Raw genomic sequence first — 12031 nt, 5'->3', positions numbered from 1 at the left:
CAGGGTTCCAACTGTTTTCAACCAATGTATTTCCATGACCTTTCCAGGCCTCTGTGATTACAGAATACAGACTATTAACAATGAATAATTTAGACTGATTTGTGACATTACAAAGCAAATGTAACTACAACAAAGCAAACTTAACACGTTCATTCACACTTCTAATTTCTTTGCATACTTGAATGCACACTCTCACACAAAGCCTGCTTATTTGGTGTTTTCCAGATAGCTCCTCCAAGTTGTGAAGACAAGCATTTGTGGTTTACTCTATAAACACTTCACCATGTTTTTGTTACTTTATCATTACATCAGATGTGTGGTTTGTGAGTGTTCAGTTAAGCAAAAGACTCCTCATCAGCAACTCTGTCCCCTCTAGTTAAATCCAGAATTATTTAAAGTTTAGACAGGTGAGGTGTTTAGCTGTAGGTAACTGTAGGTTAGACATACAAACCTACTGGAGCACGAGTTCTCATACCACCTTCTCCTTGAGGGCTTAGGTATTGTGTGCACATGTCCTACCTGCAGCTCAGGTGAGCTCTCTGATTGAATGATACAGGCTGTAGGCCTTGAGGGCTTTACTGACTTTTGTGCATGTGTCTGTGTTTATCACCTGGTTCGTAACACTTTTAATTCTTTGTGCACTAATTATGCCACTCCTTTCCCTTCTGAAAAGCTCAGGTTAATATGATTTATGATGGTTATGGCTAATATGATGGTGGTCTAGCAGGTGGACTGGTATGGCTATGCTTTAGTCAGACTGAAATCATAATTTCTGCTGACAAACATAGATAATGCAACTGTAGCTCGGCTTCATCCATGGCTGGGACTGTAGGGGGTGGGGGGGGGCATTGTCCCACTAGAAATGACCAAGGGAGTTCAGACAAAGAGAGAACCTATTGCCGGTCCTAAAGGCCAAATGCTTCCCAAATAATTTCCTCCTAACAGTCCCAGAGGTTGGTGCAACATTATTCTCAGTGGCTCTCCAACTTTTCCAGTTGTTCAGCATGCACATCCTTGATAGACTTGAGCGTGAGAAATACAGTGCTGTAACGTGTTTCTCCCATCTGCAGAATGGTCTTGGATAACTGGCTTGCCAGTCCGCTTTGTTTCACGAATCGTACTACTTTCTTGACAGCAAGCAATGTTGCACCAACCTCTGGGACTGTTACTGACAACTCAGTGATGTCCAAGGCATGTCGGAGGACCATGTTGTAGATGTGATCCTGACAGTCCAAGCGTCGGTAAGGTCGTAATTCAGTAACAATATTCAAACCTTGGTCTGTTACCCACACCACCTTAGTCATTAAAGAGGGATCAAACTTCAGAACTGACACAAGCTGCTTCTACTTCAAGCTACATCCATTTAGAGTAAAATTATGATTATATTTTTTTAGAGGTTTTTGGTCCAATAATTAGTACCTCTGTTTTGTCAGAATTGAGTAGAAGGACATTTCTCGCCATCCAATCTTTGAGTTCATTGATACACTCTGCTAATTTTGAGATTTGTACATTTTTGTTGGGTTTTGAAGAAATATAAAGTTGTGTATCTTCGGCATAACAGTGGAAACTTATTCCATGATTCCTGATAATATGTCCCGGGGAAGCATGTATAAGGAGAAAAGAAGAGGCCCTAAAACTGATCCTTGTGGCACTCCATACTTAACTTTTGTTTGATTTGACAATTCCTTATTAACACATACAATGTGGTAGCAATCTGATAAATAGGACCTAAACCATGATAATGGAAGTCCACCAATGCCAACATAATTCTCCAGCCCATTCAAGAGAATGTCATGATCTATCATTTTTAAAACAGCACTAATATCTAAAATCACTAGAAGATAAATGCAGCCGCGATCAGATGATAAGAGCAAGTCATTTGTAACTCTGATAACTGCAGTCTCTGTACTGTGATGGGGCATAAATCCTCAGTACAATTGTTCATATATTCCATTGCTATGTAGAAATGAACATAGTTGGGAGAACACCTACATTATATAGTATTTTTGACATAAACGGTAGATTTGAAATTGGTCTGTAACTAGCCAATTCTCTTGGATCGTGCTGTGGCTTCTTAATAACTGCCCTTTTAAAGTTTCTTGGGACATGTCCTAAGGATAGCGAGGAGTTAATAATATTAAGAAGAGGTTCTGCGATTACTCACTCTCCACTACTATTTGTTGGGATGGACATTCAGACTCTGTTCAGACCATGCCCCGCTCCAATGGCTCCACCACATGAAGGATGCCAACGCGTGGTCCACAGACTGGGAGCTCAGATGGCTGTCGCGGACTTCTGGACAGTTCTTCACCCTGAGTCGGAGGGTGGGGGTATGTGGAGGTGGGGCGCGGTCGAATGTTCGCCTGAGAGAGAGAGTAGAAGCAGTAAGGGTTTCCACCTGGGGTGCATTGTGACTAATGACGTGTTACGTGTTCGCCGTGACAGACGGGGGAGATAAGAATGGCCATGGTTACTATATTAACAACATATTACTGTACATGACATTCACTGTGACCAAGTCACTGCATCAACATATATATTCATTTGTATCTAAAATTTTAACTTGTAATAAATTAAATATTAAGAGTGGAATCATGAAATAGGATGAGGAAAAAAAATGGGACTGTGACAGGGCGGAGGGTGGGGCCGGGTCGTGATACTATACACCCGGCCCTTATCAGGCTAATCAAGCCTCTGAGAGGGATAAATGCTGAATGCGGACAGTGGTGCGAGAGAGAGAGAGTGTGTTTACGGGCAACTGTCCGACATATGTGTGTGTTTTGTCTTTTGGTTTAAATTCTTAATTAAATGTAATTTATATTCTCAAGCCGGTTCTTGCCTCCTCCTTCCCATTAATCCCTTTACAGGGACAAAACGCAGATTCAAACCACGGTCACTATGACAACAGCTCACAATCACATATAGAATTTACTCCTCACGCCACTGCAGTGACACCTATTGTTTGGTTTGTCTATATTTCTGTGGTTCCACTAGACTATTGCGGTGCAAATAGCTGGACTGTGTGGCAGATGCTACTTACACCAGGTTGCAAATAGACAAACAGATTTTCTATTGTGTTCCAGGCTTTCTTTTGTAGCTGATTGACCAGGAAAGTCTTGCTGGTTAAAGGGTTAGTTCACCCAAAAATGAAAATTCTCTCACAATTGTCTCACCCACCCTCATGGCCGATTCAGGAGTGAGACAAAAAACTTGCTCGCCGATCCCCGGACATGCCGTTGCCTGGTCCTCAGCCACTCCTCTACCCTCTGGTGGATGACAGCCGCTCCTCCCTGGGCGGATGGCAGCGAGTCCTCTGACACCTGGCAGATGGAACGGCTCCTCCCCTTCCTGGCGGATGGCAGCAGTTTCTCCGGCGGCCGGCAGTGACACCTCCGTCCCATGGTGTATGGCAGCAGTTCCTCCGACTCCCAGAGGCCGGCAGCGACTCCTCAATCCCCTGACAGACGGCAGTGGCGAGGACTCCATGACAGTGCATCCCTACTCTTTCCCAGGTTTCGGCACCAGTGTAATGGGAAAAGGATGGGCAAGGTGGAGGCAGGAAATAGCAGAACAGTCAACATAAACTTTAATGACATAATGGGTGGCTGTGGCTCAGGTGGTAGAGCGGGTTGTCCACTAATCACAGGGTTGGTGGTTTGATTCCCGGCCCACACGACTCCACATGCCAAAGTGTCCTTGGGCAAGACACTGAACCCCAAATTGCTTCCAATGGCAGGCTAGCGCCTTGCATGGCAGCTCTGCTGTCATTGGTGTGTGAATGCGTGTGTGAATGGGTGAATGAGACGCAGTGTAAAGTTTGAATACCGCTAAGGTTAAAAAGGCGCTATATATAAGTGCAGACCAGACAATTTACATAAACGCAACTTAAACAACATGAAACACATAGACGCACACACACACATACAGCGGCCACGTGTGTCTCTCTCTCTCTATCCAGAACTGGCATTTCCGGCTTCTCTGACTCCTGCTGATTAGTTGACTCAGTGCCAGCTGTGCACCCTCATGGCCCGGCCATGCCCTCCTCCGCATCACAAGCACTTTAGTAATTCTATTATTCTATTTGAAAGTAAAGAAATGCTGGTCTTTTCAGTTGGGTCTCTAAATTAATCACAGCATGTTATTGGCTTGAATAGGAGAGTGTCGTTTGACTTGAACTTTCACATGCAATCAACTCCCAAGTGCTATAAAATTGGTTCATTCTGCTCTCATCATGGAGCAAAGTCCCAGATTGTGACTCAGGCAGGAAATTGTTCATATACACTGATATTCGCTCTGAGCGGAATCATCCTCTGGCTGCCTCATTTCTCTCTGTTGATCTGTGAGAGCCAAGTCACATTGCGATGGCTGTGTGGTGTTAAGTGTCTTTCCAGTCACTGGAGTATACGAAAAATTAAGTGGAGGGACAGAACACTTCCAGAAGAATAAACAAACTGCCCCAGAGTTGTGTAAACAAAAAACTGACAGAAGATGAATCTGAATAAAGCCTGAATGTAGATTCAAATAAACATCTGTGGAGTGGCCCAGTCACTGTATTTTCGGCCTTCTCTGATGTTTTTTTACCACTGAAAGGTTGCAAAAGGCTGCGAGCAGCACTGTGGCCTTCAGTTGGGGACATAATCCTATTGTTCAAGAGAGTTTAAAGAGAGAGTATCCATTCCAAAAATTATGTCTACTTTCAGTCACATATGGACTTTTGCATGTTTGTGTCTGTGAATTATCTGGAGTAGACACTTATCTTTTGACAAATGCCTGGTTGTAGCATGTGTCTTTGAGAGCAGGTATTTGTGGACAGGAGTGTAAGGAGCCGTTCAGACTGAATGCGTTATAAAAGCTAGACACAGAGCAACGCATAAAACAGAATGCAGATTTCTTGAGATGGGTTTCTAATACTTTTATTTCTTTATGTGTAAGCCTCTCATTTACACAGAACCCCAAACGCTCTCCATTAACGCATACTTCGGAAAAGAATGATGTTAGGAAACAAAACAATCAACATTCAAACAAAAACAGATTAGTGTGGACATGGCCAGGGACTATTTAGCAGAGATGGGCCACTTCTGTTAAAATGAATCGGGAAGTTGGAATGCCCAATCGTCAACAGATGTAGAAAAGAGCCAATCATCGTCTAGATACAGACATCCCCTGTCAGTCAACTCGAGAATGCACATGCGCATTTTCAAGTCAAGTCAAGTGGTTTTTATTGTTGTTCAACCATATACAGATAGTACAGCACACAGCGAAACAACACAACGTTCCTCCAGGACCATGGTGCTACAAAAAACAACATAGGACAAACACAGATCCACATGAGACTACACAAACTAAATAACATTCCTACATAAAATGCATGTGCAAACGTACGGAACAGTACAATAATTACTAAAAGGAACAGGACAATAGGCACAGTTATAGACACTGACAGACATTGCGGCACTTACCAATACACATTTGTAATCTGAGTAGTGCAAAAAGATGACACTTTCTAAAAATGCCAAATGTAAACATAACACACTATGAAATAGTGTTCTATGGACATAGCAGTTATTGAGGTGGCAGCCAGGTATAAAGTGACAATGAATTAAGTGCAATTCTGGACATGTGCAAAAGTTGGATGGTGTACAGGTGTGCGTGTGTGTCATTGAGGAGTCTGATGGCTTGGAGGAAGAAACTGTTACATAGTCTGGCCGTGAGAGCTCGAATGCTTCGGTACCTCTTGCCAGACGGCAGGAGGGTGAAGAGTTTGTGTGAGGGGTGTGTGGGGTCATCCACAATGCTGGTTGCTTTGCGGATGCAGCGTTTGGTGTAAATGTCTTTGATAGAAGGAAGAGAGACCCAGATGATCTTCTCAGCTGTCCTCACTATCCTCTGCAGTGCTTTGCGGTCGGAAACGGTGCAAATCCCAAACCAGGCAGTGATGCAGTTGCTCAGGATGCTCTCAATAGTCCATCTATAGAATGCATTGAGGGATAGGGGGTGGGAGATGTGCTTTTCTCAGCCTTTGAAGAAAGTAGAGACGCTGCTGTGCTTTCTTTCTGTTGTTGAGGGACCAGGTGAGGTTTTCCGCCAGGTGAACACCAAGGAATTTGGTGCTCTTGATGATCTTCACAGAGGAGCCGTCGATGTTCATTGGAGAGTGAACAATCTGTGCTCTCCTGAAGTCAACAACCATCTCTTTTGTTTTGTCCACATTCAGAGACAGGTTGTTGGCTCTACACCAGTCCGTTAGACGCTGCACCTACTCTCTGTATGCTGACTCGTCGTTCTTGATGATGAGACCAACCATGGTCATGTCATCGGCGAACTTGATGATATGGTTCAAGCTGTGCGTTGCTACACAGTCATGAGTCATCAGAGTGAACAACAGTGGACTGAGCACACAGCCATGTTAGGCCCCAGTGCTCAGTGTGGTGGTGGTGGAGACACTGTTCCCGATCTGGACTGACTGAGGTCTCCCAGTCAGGAAGTTCAGGATCCAGTTGCAGAGGGAGGTGTCCAGGCCCAGCAGGTTTAGCTTTCCAATCAGGTGCTGAGGAATGATTGTGTTGAATGCTGAGCTGAACTCTATGAACAGCATTCAAACGTATGAGTCCTTTTTATCTAGGTGGGTGAGGGCCAGATGGAGGATGGTGGTGATGGCATCATCTGTTGAACAGTTGGGATGATACACGAACTGCAGTGGGTCTAGTGAGGGGGCAGCTGGGTCTTAATGTGACTCATGACGAGCCTCTCGAAGCACTTCATGATGATGGGTGTGAGTGCGATGGGACGGTAGTCACTGAGACAGGACACTGAAGACTTCTTCGGCATGGGGATGATGGTGGTGGCCTTGAAGCACGTTGGAACGATGGTGCTGCTCAGAGAGATGTTGAAGATGTCTGTAAGAACATCTGCAAGCTGATCTGCACATCCTCTGAGCACTCTGCCAGGAATGTTGACTTCCGTGGGTTGACTCTACGTAGAGTTTTCCTCACATCAGCCGTGGTAAGACATAGCACCTGGTCGTTGAGAAGAGGGGTGGTCTTCCTCGCCCCCACGTCATTCTGCACCTCAAACCGAGCGTAGAAGTTGTTCAGCGCATCTGGAAGGGAGGCATCTTTGTCACAGGCAACTGATCTTGTCCTGTAGTTGGTGATGGCCTGGATGCCCTGCCACATGCACCGCGTGTCACCGCTGTCCTGGAAGTGACTGTGGATTATCTGGGCGTGTGCGCTTTGCCTCTCTGATGGCCCGGGACAGTTTGGCCCTCACTGTACTTAGGGCCGCCTTGTCGCCTGCTCTGAAGGCGGAGTATCGGGTCCTCAGCAGAGCACGCACCTCCGCAGTCATCCACGGCTTCTCGTTGGAGCGTGTGGTGATGGTCTTGGAGAAAGTGACATCATCAATGCACTTGCTGATGTAGCTGATCACTGATGATGTGTATTTCTCCAAGTTGGTAGAGTCGATATATGTTGCAGCCTCCCTGAACATATGCCAGTCAGTATACTCAAAACAGTCCTGATGAGCAGAGATGGTTCCTGCTGGCCAGGTTTTCACCTGCTTCTGAAGCGGTTTTGTGCGCCTGACGAGTGGTCTGTGTGCCGGGATTAGCATAACAGAGATGTGGTCCGAGTAGCTGATGTGGGGGCGGGGCACCGCCCTGTACACTCCTGGGATGTTTGTGTAAACAAAGTCTAGCGTGTTCGCCCCTCTCATTGCGAAGTCCACATACTGATGGAATTTAGGGAGCATTGTCTTGAGATTCGCATGGTTGAAATTTCCAGCGATAATAAACAGTCAGTCAGGGTCAGCGTTCTGCAGTTCGCTAATAGCCCCATACAATTCACAGAGTGCTTCCTTAGCATTAGCACTGGGGGGAATGTAAACTCCGGTTATAATGACAGTGGTGAATTCTTGTGGTAAATAAAAAGGTCTGCATCTAACAGTCACAAGCTCCACCAGCGATGAGCAGTAGCTAGAGACTAGCATAGAGCTCTTGCACCATTCCGTGTTGACGTATACACATAAGCCACCACCATGAGTCTTACCACACAGAGCAGCATTTTTGTCGGTATGAAACGAGGCGAGCCCGTCTAGCTGAATGGCGGCATCCAGAACTCTGTTACTGAGCCATGTCTCCATGAAAAAAAGATGAAGCAGTCTCTAAACTCACGCTGCATATTCTGCTGGAGTCGGATGTAGTCCAGTTTATTGTCCAGGGAGCAAACATTTGAGAGCAGGATAGACAGGAGAGCCGGCCGGCTAGGGTTTGTTTTTAGCCTAGCATGGACCCCTGCCCTCTTGCTGCGCTTCCGCTTCCTCGCACACCACTTACGACATCCCCTCCCCCGGCAACCAGCATCAGGCGACGCCGAGGACTGAAGGCCTGGTCTCCGCAGCAAGCTGAGGTTGCTTGCTTCTCCTGCAGATCATCATGCAGCTTGGTTGTTGCATGAATCTTGTAATTGAGCAGTGTCTGGCGATGGTAAACAGGAACACCGGTTGCTCCGATGTCCACGTGCTTTAAAAGTCGGGCTAAGAAACAAAAATAGCACCATTTTGGATCTGGAGCGGCCACTATGTGGATCAGCATTTGCTCGACAAGCCAGGGAAATATAGTTTTTTAGTGTAATCCGAGGTAAAGTAGCACAGTTTGTGATACCAGTGTTGCCAGATTTTACTGCTGTTGGGATGCATTTTTACTCAGACTTGACTTGGACTCGAGCCTTTAGGACTCAGGATTTTATTCAGAATCCATGGCATTTGTGATGCAATGACAAAGAAAACAAGCAAACAAATAATGTAACATAGGGTGACCATACATCCTCTTTTTCCCGGACATTTACTCTTTTTCAGACCTGAAAAAAGCATCCGGCTGTGATTACAAAATGTCTGGGATTTGGTTTTGTCTTCATAATGATGTCCTCTCTACAGTTAGTTACTATTATACATTCTGTGTATTTGATACTGCACATCAGTTTTCACACATTTATGTCCTTACATGTGATTATTCTGGCTGAGAGCAGCAGTGCACACTCTTTCAAAGTACTTTCTCTCTCACCTGCGCACCCGTGCTGTATGTGTGTGCAGGAAAGGGATCGGCATTCACCACACATGCTCTGCCACTTTCATCCAGAAACATCAATAACATAAGTACACTTTTAAAAGTATGTTCACCCGCTCTGCAAATGATTAATTAGAACAAATGTTTTATCAGACTTGCATTAATATGCAAAGCCATTTCTAACTGAAAATGTTGACTATATCAAGACAAAATAAAATATGCTACGTATTAGGGATATTTAAACTAATCTAATATGACAGATGAAATAGACCATGATGGAAATTGTACAACTTAGTCCGTTACATATTTCTAGTGCAACCTCTGTGTGTTACCTGTAAAGCTGGCACCTGCATTTAAATGGCAAAAACAATTCAAAATACAATGAAGAATTCAAGTGAGGGGAGAAGTCTCTATTCACCTATTATCCATATTAAATTAATGTGAAATGTACAACACATCAGCACAAGGAGAGTTTGTCATAAAAAAATGTTTCTTAACTTTAGGGAAGAAGGCTATATCTGGACACAACAGGAGGACTGAAAAGTGAGAAGCATAATAGAATAAAAATAAATTTAAAATGTTATCTGATCTTTTCTTTTTTTCTTTTCTGTTTAATTTTATGGACATTATTACATGTTTTAATATGACTATTTATTAAATGTATTAAACAAATTAAATGCATTTAATAAAATGTATAATTTTAGATAAAATAAAACTAAATTGAATGGACAAATTGAAAATGAAGTTGAAAAAAATATGAAATTGATATAATAACTTGTTATGGTTGTACATGGTTGTAATGACAAATCTAGCTTTCACTTTCTTTAGTCTATGTTTGAGTGGAGGGGACATTTTTTATTTTTTTTTGAAAATGTCAACAGAACACAATAAGAATTGTGCTGAAGAACAGTTCCCTGTCTGTCGCTCACTACGACGTTGTGTGGAAGAAGTGACACTAGGGGTCTCTCTTGAGTGCCGAATATACCTCTGATCTATGAAAAAAGGATGAAGTAGGCGGACAGAATGAGAAGTTGGCGGACAGAATTTGCATGTACCGCCCCCGGACATATGGGTATAAAGGTGGGGAAATGGCTCTGTTTCATTCAGAAATTTTCTTCGGAGCCGATCATCGTGTATGCAGTGAGCTGCGAGTCACACACTTGTTCCTCTACCTCTGAGCGATTACTGCTGTTGGATCTATGGCGAACTTCAGCGGCTTTCTCCTTCTCTGCACGGCAGTGCAGTTTGCCCCTGGTCGCTTCGACAGTGCAATACTAAAAAGAGTGTTTTATAAAAGAGTTATTTTCTATAAAAGAGAAAGTCTCTTTTTAGGACACGTCTTCCGCCCCTGTGTAGTTCCTGGATGCGGTAGAGTGCTCTCCGCTTCAGACAGCCACAAGTGCTGTCTCGTGTGTCTGGGCTGCGATCACACCGCTTTTCCGCAGTACACGCCGAACATGCCAACTCCCTGCACACGGAAAGCACGACCATTTTGCTCAAAGACGCGATAGAGCCTGTCCCTCAAACCGAGATGAAGAAGGGTCTCTACAGCCCTTACTTTATCGTACCCAAGAAAGGCGGTGGCTTACGAACAATCTTGGACTTGCGAGTTTTCAACCTGGCCTTACACAAACTCTCGTTCAAAATGCTCATGCAAAAACATTTACATTTACATTTATGCATTTGGCAGACGCTTTTATCCAAAGCGACTTACTGTGCACTTATTACAGAGACAATTCCCCCAGAGCAACCTTGTGCCTTGCTCAAGGACAACCTGGCTGAAATAAAACATATTTTAACTTGCGTCCGGCATCTAGATTGGTTCGCAGCGGTAGATCTGAAGGACACGTACTTCCACGTCTCAATACTGCCTCGACATTGACCCTTTCTACGGTTCGCGTTCGACTGCCAGGCGTATCAGTACAAGGTCCTCCCCTTCGGCATGTCCCTATCCCCTCGCGTCTTTACGAAGGTTGCAGAGGCAGCCCTTGCCCCGCTCCGAGAAGCCGGCATTCACATAATCAACTACCTTGACGACTGGCTCATCCTGGTTCACTCCCGAGAGTTACTATGTGCCCACAGGGACCAGGTGCTCAGGCACCTCAGCCGATTAGGGCTTCAGGTCAACTAGGAAAAGAGCAAGCTTGCCCGGTTCAGAGCACTCAGTCTTAATGTCAGCACACCTCACCAACGAGCGTGCGCAGTCAGTGCTGAATTGCCACCTTTAGGCCAGGCACAACGATCCCTTTAAAACTTTTCCAGAAGCTCCTGGGGCATAAAGTATCCTCCGCGGTGGTCGCGCCGCTGGGGTTGATGCATATGAGACCGCTTCAGCACTGGCAACAGACTCGAGTCCCGAAACGAGCAAGGTGCCGCAGCACGCACCGTGTGATGGTCACCCCCGCCTGCTGCCAAACATTCAAACCCTGGACAGACCCTGCCTGGGCAGGAGTCCCCTTGCAGCAGGTGTCCCGATGCGTCCAGGTCATGACCGACGCCTCCAGATTGGGTTGTGCCGTGTGCAAGTGGCACACAGCTGCGGGCCGTTGGATAGGGGCCCCGCTGTGCTGGCACATCAACTGCCTAGAGTTGCTGACTGTTTTCTTTGCTCTGCGGAAGTTTCTCCCACTAGTTCAGGGCAAACACGTCTTGATCAAATCAGACAGCACCATCGCGGTAGCGTACATAATTCGCCAAGGCGGCGTACGCTCCCGCCACATGTCACAACACGCCCGTCGTCTCCTCCTTTGGAGCCAGCAGCGACTTATGTCACTGAGTGCCACTCACATCCCCGGCAACCTCAATGTAATAGCGGACGCGCTGTCAAGACAACGCTTGCCCAGTGGAGAGTGGAGGCTTCACCCCAAGTCAGTCCAGCTGATTAGGGAATGGTTCGGCAAGGCTCAGGTAGACCTGTTCGCCTCCCGAGAGACCTCCCACTACCTGCTCTGGTATGCCGGAACAGAGGCT

The sequence above is a fragment of the Xyrauchen texanus genome, chromosome 40 (genome assembly GCF_025860055.1).
Source record: "Xyrauchen texanus isolate HMW12.3.18 chromosome 40, RBS_HiC_50CHRs, whole genome shotgun sequence".
NCBI classification, from domain to species: domain Eukaryota; kingdom Metazoa; phylum Chordata; class Actinopteri; order Cypriniformes; family Catostomidae; genus Xyrauchen; species Xyrauchen texanus.
The sequence above is the reverse complement of the archived record's forward strand: the minus strand, read 5'-3'. Positions refer to the sequence as shown.